We start from the raw sequence: 15,796 nt of genomic DNA, 5'->3' as shown, positions 1-15,796 counted from the left end.
GAGTATCACACAAAGCTAGCAATAGGTACATAGTACTGTGGAGTATCACACAAAGCTAGCAATAAGTACATAGTACTGTGGAGTATCACACAAAGCTAGCAATAAGTACATAGTGCTATGGAGTATCACACAAAGCTAGCAATAAGTACATAGTACTATGGAGTATTACATGAAGCTAGCAATAGTTGCAACAGTGTATCTTAAACAAGTTGAGCCGCTGTTTTATTAGGACAAGGCTAGTTTGGATACATGGAAACTATCACTCATTCTAATCTAATACTTTTGCATTTACCTGTGTATAGAGTTGCACCATTGAAATTTAGTGCATAGCTTTCTGAACAAAGGTATGTTTAATGGGTTATGGATATAGTGGAATCCAAACTAATGTTGTACAAGTCCACATTAAATAGAAAGCAGATAAGATGAACAGCAATTTGTGCAGAGATGTCGCAACATGGTTATCATCACAAGGAGCTGTCTTATCTATCCTCTCCGAACCTGAGGACTAAATATATCGTTATTTGCAGACTGTTGTTCTTTGTTAGAGTGGGAACAGATTTGGCAGAGCAAAGGACCCTTTTTCCTGCTCTATTACTTTTCTGCTCTGTTCTCCATATGGTGAACATTCCTGTTGTGAATGAGAATGATGTGAATGATTACATTTTTAACCACGCTATACTGTAATTAAAACTTAAACTTTTCAGTTTTTATACCAACATCTTGTGGGTTTACTCAGAAAAGTCAGCTTCTTTTCCATGCAATAAATGGCAGTCGTTTATAATTTACAGTTAAGCTCATATGCTTTAAGAGTGATGCAGATGACATTCAAATTAAGGGTCATTTCCATCTGTTGGTGGAATGTGCTGATCCCATAGGTGATGGTAAATTTTAACAAGTTAATGTGACTTTGATTTAGTACATATTGTTCTTTTTGTACCAATTTCAATTTGGTTTTGTTATGTTGAGACCTAAAGTTCCTACTCCTCTGTTTTTTTTTTGAATAACCAAATGTACTGATGTTGCCAAACATAAACAATCCCTCAACTGAATTGAAAACTAAAGATCTTAGGCCAATCTTGAACCCTCAGCGCAGCAAATACTTGTCTACATTACATAATCAACTCAGAAGGAAAGTTGCAACTTTAAAAATAAATTGTTAATTTATATTAACTGTTGTTATGAAGCTGCAAGTACTTTTTGGAGCATCTAACTTGACATATTTTTCCAATTTTAAAATATCCTCATGTCATTAACAAAAGCAAACAAATTTAAGATATTAAGAAGAATCCTTAACTGTTCAGGATGCGGTTAGAACTGTTGCCACACAGTTCCACAAATCCAGAATCAATTCTCAGCTGCTGCCTGTACGGAATAAGACCATAAGATGATAAGATATAGGAGCAGAATTGGGCTGTTTGGCCCATCGAGTCTGCTCTGCCATTTCATCATGGCTGATCCATTTTCCCTCTCCGCACTGATCTCCTACCTTCTTCATGTATCACTTCATGCCCAGACCAATCAAGAATCTATCAACCTCTGCCTTAAAGATACCCAATGACTTGGTCTCCATAGCTGTCTGCAGCAACAAATTCCAGAGATTCACCATATGGCCTCTGTTTTCCCTGTTTCCCTGTTCAAAGGGTTTCCTCTGGATGTTCCTGATCCCTCCTTAATCCATAAAATGTGAGTTTTGTTGGTTAATGTTTCACTACTTTGCCCCTAGTGTGTAAATTCTATGGGATGATTTGTTGAAATATCAGAAGAATGAAATGGGATATGGTTAGAATTGTGTATATGTGGGACATAATGATCAATGTGGACTTAGTGGGTCAGATGGCCTATTTTCTTGGAAATGCCTATTATTTAGTTGTCTCACTGTATGACACTAAAATGGCTCACATTTATTGGTCTTTATGGGACTTCCTCTGCACAGGAATAATTTGAATAATGTTTATAACTCCTGAAGCTCAACCAACAGTGTTTAATACACACCAATAATTTTAAAGTAGTAAATCCATCTTTTAAAGTGATCTTCAAGAAAATATGCCTAGAAATTGGCATGCAGCCCTTTTTATGGTCCTCCAATGCTCATAAAACTGGTCCAAACTGTTCTGAGATAATTATAGTAGTTTATATACTCAAAATGTGATGAGTACACATCTTAACCAGACCACGCTTAACCGAACACAGCTGGTGACACTCTGCATGCAGCGCTTATAGAAGGGACCAATTCTTAAAGCTGTACTTCCCCTTCCCCAGGCTGAATGACAGCAGTAACATCCATTCTACAGCTGCCAAGGAGGAAGCCTGAGAGAAACATTGAAATACACAATGGTGTGGTACATGCTGGTAGTTGGGAATAACAAGTTAAGTACTCTACTTTGGGACGTAGTTCATTAGCAGCCTTCTCCCATCAGAAATGCCAAGGAGGAAGAGGCTGACATAGCATCTCCTTCATGAATGTAGATCAACCCTTAGGCAATGAATTAGCAGACATGACTAGGTACTTTCAGGTGAGCTCTGAAACCATATAAATACAGATTTGATGTGTCAACATTTACTCAGCATACTCATACGTACTGTTTATTGCAAAATTGATTCCTCCAACGCATACCCCCACATCCTAAATCTCATCCCATTACTGACTTTCAACTCCACCACCACTATGCAGAGACCAGGCCTTAGGAAGAACAATAATGAGTTAGTCAGCGTCCTTTATCATATACTTTTAGACAAATCAAGTGAGGAATAGATGGGAGAAGCTTTGTGGGTAGAGCACTTGTCCTTAATAAAGATGACCATCGTTCAACTAAAGGCCAGAGGGACCAATGATTTCCAAATCATGCTATAAACCTGTTATTTTAACTGCCTGGTAGGTACAGAGACAGGGTTTCATTATATGGACCATAAGACATAGGAATATAATTAGGCCACTTGGCCCATCACATCTTACCTGCCATTCGATCATAGCTGACTTTTTTTTCTCTCAAACCCCTTCTCCTGCCTTCTTCCCATAACCGTTGACACCCTGGCTAATTAAGAACCTATCAACCCCTGCTTAAATATGCTCAATGACTTGGCTATTATATGTACTATGTCTCTTTTGATTTGATTTGCAGTACACCTTCTCATTCCCATTGGAGCCGCAGTATCATCATGGCGTATGTTTTTGGCCACACTTTACAAACATAACAATCTCTTCCTGATGCAGGGTCTCAATTAAAAACATCAACTCTTCATTTGCCTCCACAGATGCTGCCTGATCTGTTGTGTTCCTCCAGCTGTTCTGATCGATGCTTTGGATCCCAGCATCTGCATTCTCTTGTGTTTATACCTCTTCTTTAGTCTTTGCAGTGTATCAGAAATGGCTTCTTGCTTCCCTCTTTCCAGGAGAGAGATATAGGGTAGATGAGGTTGAGACTGAAGAGTACGATGCATCATTATGTTGCATGTCCCACCAAGCCACATCTAACAGAAGTACTGCAAAGGGTGAGCAGACTGGATTAGAGAAAAAAGTATTGGTGGGTGGGGTGACAGGGGTGGTTGCACCACAGTAGTGGGTTCCATTCTGACACCTGATACACAGCTTAATTCAGGATTCAAGATTGTTTATTGCCGCTCGTCAGCACACAAGTGTAAAAGAGGGCTACTTCACTGTTCCCACCACCAATGGACTCACCTTCAAGAATTTTTCATCTCATGTTCGCAATATTTATTGCTTATTTATTATAATTATTTTTTATTATGGATTTATCATTATTTATATTATGAATTTATTGAATATGACAACAAGAAAGTGAATCTCAGGGCTGTATATGAAGACATATGTGTACTTTGTTAATAAATTTACTTTGAACTTTGAGAATTAAATTGTTGTTATTCTGGATCCGATGCTGCATTAAAAAACACACAAAATAAGCATAAAGAGCACAGGTAGGGTGGGAGAGTGGGTGGAGCTGTTGACGAGCCTTACTGCTCGGGGAAAGCAACTGTTTTTGAGTCTGGTGGTCCTGATGTGGATGCTATGTAGCCTCTTCCCTGATGGGAGTGGGACAAACAGTCCACAAGCAGGTTGGGTGGGATCCTCCATGAAGTTACTGGCCCTTTTCTCTATATATGTCTATGATGGTGGGTAAGCTTGCTTGTTATTGTGACCATATGGGATAGGTTCTTTAGTGGGAAGGATACCTGTGTACCCGAATACTCAGGAGGGTCCCAAGGAGGACCACACTGGAAGACTTGCCTGACTGTGTAATAGATTAATAGTGCATTATCAGACTCACCTCACTGGGAACAAGGAGGAGTCTTTAACCTCCAGCTGCTGGTTGTGTGGAAGCTGAGGACTATGATGTCTACTCTAGAAATCACATACACTCCCTTACTGAGGATTGGCAACATTCCCACTGTACACTCTCCCCCAGTTCAGCAGATATCTGCTTTGGAGGCTCAGACTGAGGCTACACAAAGTCCTTCAGCTTCTGCTCTAACTAGGGGTCTGGCCTTTGCCATGAGGGAGCAGTTCAAAGCTCTAAAGAAGCAGAAATATGCCACAAGGGAACTTGATGTCCTCAAAGAGTGGAGAGATACCTCTTGTAAGTTGATTGACGTCTTAATGGTCACATATATACTTTATTGACTGCTTCTCAATTGGCCACGGGCAGCAGTTGGGGGCAAGCCTACCTGGATATGATCATGTTGTGGGTAAGCAAGCTGCCATCAGTCTGTACTCAGTCACAAATGGACACTTCAACACAGCACAAGGATACTGAAACCCACTTAAGGTGTCAACGTTAAGGTTTTTGTGTGATGTGATTTCTTTTTTGTTATAAATTGCACTGAAAGTTCTCCAGCAATGTTGAAATGCATTCTTGTATATGGGAAATCATAGACTCCAATGTGCAAAGATAAGTGATATTTGTGTGGCAGCTGCTGTTCTTGCTGTATACCCTGCCATGAAGACCGTTGGAGTGCTGATGAAAGTGTCAATATGGTGATACTGACAAAAAGAATGTGTCAGTATACATTTGCTGTAATTTCCTGAAGTACAGATGAATGGTCTCAGCCTGAAACATCAACTCTTTATTCCTTTCCATAGATGCTGCCTGACCTGCTAAGATCTCCAGCATTTTTGTGCACTATTCTGGATTTTCAGCATCTGCAGAATCTCTGGTACTGTAATATCTGTAATATTAAGCACACTCTGTGGATGTAGGAAGGTAATCAAGCAACTTCCAATGAACTAGACTTCTTCACCTGGGAATGAGCTGATCTATTCTAGCCCAAATAAATAGATTTTCATTTTCTGCATGAAAATCTAATACTAACAAATCTGACTTTTAGGCTATTGGCAAGCTCAAACTGTTGCCTGTTTATTACTGCCCTTTTAGAAGTTGATGAAGTGTCATGGTAGCAAAGCAGTTAGCGTGACACTATCACAGCTCAGAGTTCAGAGTTCAGTCCTGGCGTCCTCTGTAAGGACTCCATGTGGAATTCATAGGTTTAATCTGGGTACTCTGCCTTCCTCCCACAATCCAAAGAAATACTGCAGTTAGTTAGTAGGTTAATTAGTCATTATAAATTACTCTGTGATTAGGTTAAGTTGGGGGCTGTGGGGGGGGGGTGGGGTTACTGGGCAGCACACCTCAAAGGGCAGCAAGGGTCTATTTTGTACGGTATCTCTAAGTACAAATAAATCAATAAATATACAGTAAATCAATGTCTTCTTGAGCCACTGTGTTGTGTTTGGTGAAGCAATTGTGATCTATTGTATTTTCAAATCAAAATCATCTGATAATTGGAAGTGATGTTGATGGTAGTAGTGTTCCCATATTTCATGGGATATGTGTTAACTGGAGACACAATTGAAATGAAAACTAACAGAGAACTCAAATGTAAGGCAAGGAATAATTAATCAGGAAGGGGATCGAAGGGGGAGTATGTTCATCCAGAATGCGTTTTCAAACTGGAATGCACTATCTCAAGAGGTGGTGAAGGCAGGTGCTCTCACATTTAAGAGGCACCTCAGTATACACTTGAATCATGAAGAAATTGGAGGCTTTGAACCAAGTGCTGGTATTGATGAAGGGTCTTGGTCCATCCAATACGTTGACTGCTTAATCATTTCCATAGATGCTCCCTGACCTGCTGAGCTCCACCACATCCACTGTGTGTTGCTGGCAAATCCAATCTGTATAGATCAGCAATGATTGGTCAGTGTGAGCATGATGCATTGCAGGGCCTGATTCTGCTCTCAATGGCTCTATGATCACATGAGGACTTTTCAAAATGTTGCCATTTCTTGATAAGAATGTTTAGAATATGATAAATAGAATGACAAGACATTAGAAGGATGAATTTGGGTTCCGCTAACAAAATTTTTGTTGCTTCCTAGGCAGTTGTGTAATAACTTTTGTTTAGTGATAATATCGGGGTGAAGACACATCTTCTACCAAAGAAGATGTAAGGTGCTCCTTCCTTCCATTAGCCTGCAGGTCACCCTTGAGCAATGTGTAGCATTTGCTTAGTCCCCCAAACAATCTTAAGTGAAATGGTCATATGAGCAGCTGGTGCATATCATAATTCCTGGTTATGTAACAACTGATGCCAGACAGATAATCTCTGAAGAGTATTTTAATAATGGCTGGGGTCACCTGTCATGTAAAGACATGGCAATGGCAAACCTCTTCATAGAAACATTTTCCAAGAACAATCATGGTCATGGAAAAACCACAATTGCCCACGTCATACAACAGTGCACATAATGTTGATGGTGATGAATGTCAAATATTTAATCTATAAAGAAGGAATTAAATGACTATTTAGATATTTGCGGAATTTGTAACTATTTTTGCTTCCTCATTCCTCACTATTCCTCACTATTTTATAACAACAGGAATTGAAACAAATGGCCACCCATACATTATTGTTCTGATTATCACATTCACCTATCCACCTAGTCTTCTTTCTCACTTCGTTCAGCTTTCCCATCCCCTCTTCCCACCTGGTTTGATCTGCTTATCACCCCCCACCCCTTGTCCGTCTGATTCAACCCGTTCTCTACCAGCTTCTGTCTCACACCCGCCTCCTCACCTACTTCATCTGACCTTCGTCCACTGTCCCCTCCCCATCCGGTTTAACCTGTCATCTACCAGCCTCTGCCACAACTCCAGCTCATACTGACAACCTTCCTTCCTCCCTCTCAGTCCTGATGCAGTTCTTAACCTGAAATGTCACACTTCTCCTCCACCCACTACAGATTCTGCTTGGCCGGCTGAATTCTTGAAGTTCTATTTATTGTTCTTGCTGTTATTTTGAAGTTGCCAGAAAGTTGTTGGTCAGCATAAGTTTGTGGGAAACAGAAATGCAAAAATGGCAAATGGATCTGCTGATGGACATCAAAGTTCAAAGTAAACTTATTATCGAAGTATGTATATGTCACCATATACAGCTCTGAGATTTGTTTTCTTGCAGGCAATCATGGTAAATACACAAAAATCTACAGAATCATTGAAAGACCAGACTCAACAGGGCAGACAAACAATGTGCAAATACAAAAAGAGAGGGGGAAAAGAAATAATGTAGTAGTAATAATAATAATAATAATAATAAACTAAATAAGCAATAAATATCTTGAACATGAGATGAGGAGTCCTTGAAAGTGCGTCCATAGGTTCTGGGAACAGTTCAGTGATAGGGCAGGTGATTTTGAGTGAAGTTATCCCCTCTGATTAAAGATTCTGATTGTTGAGGGGTAATGACTATTCCTGAACCTGGTGGTGTGAGCCTTGAGGCTCCTGTACCACCTTCCTGATGGCAGCAGCGAGGAGGGAGCTTGGCCTGGATACTGGGGGTCCCTGATGATGGGTGCTGAACATGACGTTCTAGGGCATGCAGGAGTCTGGCTTCCCTGTTGTGTTTTGATTCCTCTGGTCACAAAGACTTGCAAAGTCATAAATGGCTAAAGCTGGAAAGAATAATGGTTATTTTGCTCTGCTTTTATTGCATCTCAGAGACAAATTTTCCTTGATAAATCTGAGCAACATAATGTTCCCTGTTGTCAGTCCAAAATGGGAAAATTATATGTGATTAACAATAAAATGCCCCCTACAGTTATAATGGACATTCCAGTAGATATTTTATGCTGAAGGAAAGCCAATGAAAACATGAGGCAAAGGAAAATATTTTATTGATCCAAGGTTCCTAGTCTATGTTAAATGAAAACGTTATCAGAGGAATATCTTTGAGGAGAGATTGTAGGATAGATCTGCATTTTCTGAAGTTGGCAGGTAATAGCACTGAGCATGCAAAATGTTTGGAGGGCAATGCATGATAGATGCACCAAAGCTGTTTTCCTTAGCGGCTGTGTGCACAGCCAGGGGGTCTTTTAAGAGACTTCTGGATAGGTACATGGAGCTTAGAAAAATAGAGGACTATGGGTAAGCCTAGTAATTTCTAAGGTAGGGACATGTTCAGCACAACTTTGTGGGCCAAAGGGCCTGTATTGCGCTGTAGGTTTTCTATGTTTCTATTTTTCTAACTTTGCTTTTGGATATGGATTTAACAATTGAAGATTGAGATGACTTTGTCAACAATCTACACAAAAGTGTAGAAGTGATGATAAATCTCTATTCATTGCCTGATAGATCCCAGCTGAAGTATTGTATGCAAGTCAGTGTACCACACTTTAGGAAGGATGTCATGCTGTACATCAGGTGTATGTAAAGAGTGCCGAGGAACAGGGACATTCAGCTTATTATTTGATGTTCTAAACATTTCCCTCCTTCTATGGTTCCCAGCCTGGAGTCCACAGACCCCTTAGTTAACAGTAGGGTTCCATGGCACAAAAAAGTTTGGGAAGCCCTATTCTAAGATGTTAATGAACCAACACCATTGTGGGTATCATGTGGTGCAGCTTGTAGCAACACCGCCCGACAACTCCAGCACCCGGCCTTAAATCCTAGTCTTGGTCGTTATCTGTGCGGAGTTTGCATGTTCTCCCTGTGACCAAATTTCCTCCAGATCCTCCAGTTTACTTTCAAATCCCAAAGTGTAAATTGCCTGTAGCATGTTGAGCAGTTGAAAAGAATGTGGGGAGAGTTAGAAAATGGGATTAATGTAGGATTGGTGTATGTGAGGGCTTTCTGGTTTGGTAGACTGAAGGGTTTGTTTCCATTCATGATTCTGACATTCACAGTGATGTTGCTTTGTAATTTTCAGGCAAAGAACTCATTCTTCACCAATGTGACATGACCAATGCCATTGAGAATTAATTAGTTTAATCAGTTAGTCATTTAGAGATACGTTGCCACCCAGCAAACCCCGATTTGATCTGGAGCAACTTGAGAAATCCCACACATTCCATGGGGAGGAAGTACAGAGATGCCTTACAGAGGATGCCTGGATTAAACTCCAAGCTCCCACACGCCAAACTATTTATAACAGAAACAAGACAGCAGCACATTGATGCAGCAGCTGAAACTGCTGCCACACAGCTCCAGAACCAGGGGTTGATCCTGACCTTGCATGTCTACCAGAAAGTGGAATGTCTTGCTTTAACCATGTGGGTATCTTCAATTATCCCTCATCCTACAATGAGCTGCTAAGTGTACTGGACACTGCAAATTCCCACTAGTGTAACTGGCAAGAGAATTTAGAAAACATTATGGACTTGAGAAAGAGAATAAATCACTGGGAATTGAAAGTGGGATTGGGATTGATGGAATTATTTCAGAGTCCACTTAGATTTGGTGGGTTCACTTGTTTCCTTCTATGTTTCATGGTGTTCTTTTATCTACATATAATTTTTATCTTGAGTATACATTTGATCATCATCTTCATGTGATGTAAGCAATCCATCAATTCATAATTGTTCATGCCAGATTTCTCTACAGAATTGGTTTACCATTGCCTTCCCCTGGTCAGTGTCCTTACAAGCTGGGTGATCCCAGCCATTATCAATACTCTTTAGAGATTGTTACCTGGTGTCAGTGGTTGCATAACCAAGACTTGTAATATGTACCAGCTGCACGTACAACCATCCACGACCTGCTCCCATGGTGTCACATGACCCCTATCGGGAGCTGGGGGCTAATCAGGTGCTACACCTTGCCCAAGGGTGACCTGCAGGCTCGCGGTGGGAATGAGTGCCTTACACCTCCTTTGCACCTCGCATCTCTGCCCCACTCCCCAATACTTTGGATACCATTGTTAGTTTGATTTCTGAATTCTAACTTAGTCTCCAAGTAACATGAAGAATGGGAACACCACCACTATTAAATCTTTTCCATTTCAGAGTTGATCTTGATTTTGCAATGTATCACCATACAATACCTGCTCAACACAATGGCAAAATACTGGAATTCAGAACTGAATTAGAATCCCTTTTGTTTTCACTCTCATATGTTGTGAAATGTGTTGTTTTGTGACATAAAGACATAAAATTATGCAAAGTTACAATAAATAAATAGTGCGATAAAGGAATGGTGAGTTAGTGATCATGGGTTCATGAGCCATTTAGAAATTTCAGGGCAGAGGGGAAGCAGCTGTTCTTAAGGTGTTAAGTGTGTGTCTTCAGGCTCTTTTACCTCCCTGATGGTAGTAATGAGAAGAGGGCATGTCATGGATGGTGAGGGTCTTTAACGATGGATGCCACCTTCTTGAAGACGTCCTCAATGGTGGGGGAGGGTTGTGTCACCAAACTAAACCACAAATACAACGCATTCACCAAATTGGAATAGTTAGCTCTTGCAGTTTCATGTGTATACTAAATGCATGATGAAAGGATCAGAGAAGTAAGTCATTCTCTTTGCAATAGAGGGAAAATTATTAAGAGGCATTCAAAATTTTGAACATTTTTTACAGGTGAACACATGTGACAGAGATCAGAGAATTGGTACAAGAATCATTGGCACAGTGAAGATTTGTCCCACATACCCTGTAATGTACCTTCATTATCTGGCCAACTAGTGACACCAAACTTAACAATGCCTTTGGAAGAATATTGGAGAAATATTTTAAGAGGTAAGCTTTGCAGGAATATAAAGATAGGGAAGGTAGAAAGGTTAATTGGATAGATATTTTGGAAAAGCAGCACAAATACAATGAACTAAATAGCTTCTTTGGAGCTATATCTTCATACAATTCAATTTGGTATAAAGGGTTATGACAATCTGAAATCAGAAATAAACCATGGCTATTACATCAGCCAAATCATATCCAAACAACAATGACAATCATGTTGATGAGTTGTTATATTGCCTTGAATTTTTCTTTTCCAGATCTCTATGTGGATCTATAACACTGAGCCAAATAAAGACCATCACTAGGCCACTTGACCTCCCCACCACCACCCCATCCCAAGCCTGCCCTGCCATTCAATATGGCTGATCTGCCCCCCGGCCTGTTCCCCAAAGATCTCAGTTCCAAATTCATTCAAAAATCTATCAACTCCCTTTTTAAATACATCCAGTGATCTAAGCATCACAACTCCACAACTCTCAAGGACATATTCACCTTCTGTGAGAAGAAATTTCTAGTTTTTAAATAAATGTTTCTTAACCTGTAAATACCTCCCCTCATTTGACATTCTCCCACTAGTGAAAATCTCTTGACCTGTCATGGTACCTTAAGATCTTGTATGTTTCAATAAGACCACTACTAAATCTTCTAAACTCCAAAGAATACAGATCTAGCGTATTTAGTAGCTTGTGAATGGATAATTTTCTCATTCCTGGAATTAGCCTAATGGATCTGTTTTGGACTGCTTTCAAAAACCAGGAAGGTGGTAGCAAGGGACAAATGCTCTTGTTAATTGCAACAATGCCACCCTATCTCTAAATTCTAAGCCGTTTGGAAAGGCCAATAGATCATTTGTCTTCCTAACTATTTGTTCCACCCACCTGTTAATCTTTTAATTCTTTGTGCTGGGGTTCACTATATCATCAGTCATCCTATACTCATTAGCAGTTTATCTCAGTTTAGGTAATAGTATAGTCTGCCTGATGATTCAAGAATCGCTAGATTCTGGAATGGTTCCAGAAAACGGTAAATTGCTAGTGTTACTCCACTCTTCAAGATGGGAGAGAGGCAGATGAAAGTAATTTATAGGCCAGTTAGTCTGACCTCAGTGGTGGGAAGATGTTGGAACCGATTGTTAAGGATGTAGTTTTGGTGTACTTGGAGCCACATGATAAAATCGGCTGTAGTCAGCATGGTTTCCTTAAAGGTTTCCTTAAATCTTGCCTGACAAATCTATTGGAATTCTTTGAAGAATTAACAAGGGGGATAGACAAAGGAGAATCTGTGAATGTTGTTTAGTTGGATTTTCAGAAGACCTTTGGCAAGGTGCCACACAAGGGGCTGCTTAACAAGCTACAAGCCCATGGTATTGCATGGATAAAGCAGTGGCTATTTGGCAGGAGGAAAAGAGTAGGAATAAAGGGAGCCTATTCTGGTTGAGTACTGGTGCCTGGTGATGTTCCACAGGGGTCTGTGTTGGGACCACTTTTTTTTACATTATATGTCAATGATTTGGATGATGGAATTGATGACTTTTTTGCAAAGTTTGTGGATGATACAAAGATAGGTGGAGCAGCAGGTAGTTTTGAGGAAGTAGGGAGGCTACAGAAGGACTTAAATAAATTAGGAAAATGGGCAAAGAAGTGTTGGGAAGTGTATGGTTATGCACTTTGGTAGAAGAAATGAAAGGGTAGATTATTTTCTAAATGAAAATATAAAAATCTGAGTTGCAAATGGACTCGGGAGTCCTTGTGCAGGATTCCCTAAAGGGTAATTTGTAGATTGAGTCTGTGGTGAGGAAGGAAAATGTGATATTACCATTCATTTCAAGAGAGTTAGAATATAAAGGCAAGGATGTAATGTTGAGGCTTTATAAAGAACTGGTGAGGCCTCACTTGGAGTATTGTGAGCAGTTTTGGGCCCTTTATTTTAGAAAGGATGTGCTGACCCTCGAGAGAGTTCTAAGGAGTTTCATGAAAATGATCATCACTCACAAAATGCTGGAGAAACTCAGCAGGCCAGGCAGAATCTATAGAAAAGAGTAACAGTCAATGTTTTTTTTGGGGGGGGTGTTCTTTATCAGTACTGATGAAAATGATTCCAGGATTGAATGGCTTGGCACATGAAGAGCATTGGATGGCTCTGGGTTTGTATTCACTAGAATTTAGGAGAATGAAAAGTGACCTAATTGAAACCTATCAAATGGTGAAAGGTGTTGACAGAGTGAGTGTAGAGCCTGTCTCCTATGGTGGGAGCATCCTTTTAGAACAAAGATGAGGAGGAATTTCTTTAGCTAGAGAGTGGTGAATCTGTGGAATTCTTTGCCACAGGTAACTTGAAAGCCAAGTCTTTAGGTATATTTAAGGCAGAGATTAATAGATCTTTGATTGGTCAGGGCAATGGGGAGATGGCAGGAGATTGGGGCTGAGAGAAAAATTGGATCAGCCATGATGAAATGGCAGAACAGACTCGATTGGCCAAATGGCCTAATTCTGCTCCTATATCTTATGGTTTTATGGTCTTATGACGATTCCCCTTACTGAAGTGCAGGACCTCACACTTTCTCACTTTAAGCTCCGTTTGCGAGGGTTTCATCCACTCATTCAACCTGACTGTATCCACTCCAGAGTTACACTGTCTACATTGCACCATACTGTCCCATCTACTTCCACATCGTCAGCAAACTGGAACACTCTGCTGCTTTCTCCAGATCAATTAATATTAATCATTAATAATTAACTGCCAAGTATTAATAATGATGCATTGACAAAAACTATGTCACTCAGATTCTCTCTCTTCTATGAGGTGAAGACTAGTCCTTAATCTACACTAACATACCTCCCTGTGTACTGTGAGGTCTTATCTTGGGCATCAGCCTTTACATAGCAACTTGTCAAGTGACTCCTGGAAACCTATATACACTACATCTACAAGCTCCCTTCTATCGATTCTATTAACTCTTCTGTGCTCAGAACTATGTCCACTGGGAATGGGGTTTTGGTGATACAGTGTGAAATTTGAGCCGCACTGCCAGCAACTCCCCGACTTAACCCTAACCTAATCATGGGGTAATTTGTAATGACCAATTAACCTAGTAACCTGTATGTCTTTGGACTGTGGAAGGAAATCATAGCACCTGGGAAAAACTCATGCATTCTATGGGGAGGATGTACCAAGACTCCTTACAGTGGATGCCAGGATTGAACTCTGAACTCTGACACCCTTAGCTGTAATGGTGTTGTGCTAACCACTATGCTATCGTGTCTCCCAATTGGGTTGGATTGTCTAAAATCAATTTATTTTCTTGATTAACAGGACCATCTACCACTCCAGGTATTATTTCACTCAGGAATCAATGATGATGTTAACTTGGAAGAGGTATTACAGAGGGCACCAGGAACACATTCAAGTATCACCTGAATGTGCAAGCAAGAAGTGAAGGAACAGGTAATCAGCAGCATTTGAACCTCTCATATCCAGGTGGAAGTTTAGACAATAGACAGTAGGTGCAGGAGTAGGCCATTCGGCCCTTCAAGCCAGCACCGCCATTCAATGTGATCATGGCTGATCATCCACAGTCAGTACCCCGTTCCTGCCTTCTCCCCATATCCCTTGACTCCGCTATCTTTAAGAGCTCTATCTAACTCTTTCTTGAAAGCATCCAGAGAATTGGCCACCATTATTTTCTGAGGCAGAGCATTCCATAGATCCACAACTTTCTGGGTGAAAAAGTTTTTCCTCAACTCCTTTATAAATGGCCTACCCCTTATTCTTAAACTGTGGCCTCTGGTTCCGGACTCCCCCAACATTGGGAATATGTTTCCTGCCTCTAGTGTGTCCAATCCCTTAATAATCTTAAATGTTTCAATCAGATCCCCTCTTATCCTTATAAATTCCAGTGTATACAAGCCCATTCGCTCCAATCTTTCAACATATGAAAGTCCTGCCATCCCGGGAATTAACCTTGTGAATCTACGTTGCACTCCCTCAATAGCAAGAATGTCCTTCCTCAAATTTGGAGACCAAAACTGAACACAATACTCCAGGTGTGGTCTCGCCAGGGCCCTGTACAACCGCAGAAGGACTTCTTTGCTCCTATACTCAACGTACAGAAGTTTAACTTCAGTATGGCGCAGCACCTGCAGATATGAACATGAGTCTTTTAGAAAAAGGGAAACAATATTTGGATTACTACTGTGTATGTGAATAATGTAGAAGTGAGCTTTCACAGTGTGCATGTAATCTGCTTCAGCAAAAGGTAGTGTGACTTTAGATCAGCCTGACTAGGTCCCAGGCATGGAGTATGATGTAGGGAAACCACTTCAGATGGATCTTTTTAAGGTGCAGATGTACCTTTCTCTTCCTTTGACACATCACCCCAATTACACCCAGTTTCTGTGCACCTGAACACAAGACCAACTTCTCTCCCCTGCAATTGATAGCAAATTTCTCCTAATAACCCAACCTTGAAATTTTGATTTCCCATTTCCTCCCAGCAGGCATCCATATTCAACCTTCCCCTTTGTGACCCAAACCAGAACAATGGTGCAGAAACAAAGAAAACTTTATAAGATGCTCGTTACAGTAAAGGGTGTCTTGGATTTCATGTACTAAGAAATTTTTCAATACCCAGTGACTGAATAAAATATTTGTTGGATCACTACAAGCCAATGAATTATGAGTCTTTACAGATGGCAAAGAATGTTTAGGTTGCTTTCTCAGGAGTGGGGGGGGGGGGGGGGGTGTTGGTGGGAATCTATAGTTATCATTGCTGAATTCA

The sequence above is a fragment of the Hemitrygon akajei genome, chromosome 23 (assembly GCF_048418815.1).
Source record: "Hemitrygon akajei chromosome 23, sHemAka1.3, whole genome shotgun sequence".
Lineage (NCBI taxonomy): Eukaryota > Metazoa > Chordata > Chondrichthyes > Myliobatiformes > Dasyatidae > Hemitrygon > Hemitrygon akajei.
The sequence above is the reverse complement of the archived record's forward strand: the minus strand, read 5'-3'. Positions refer to the sequence as shown.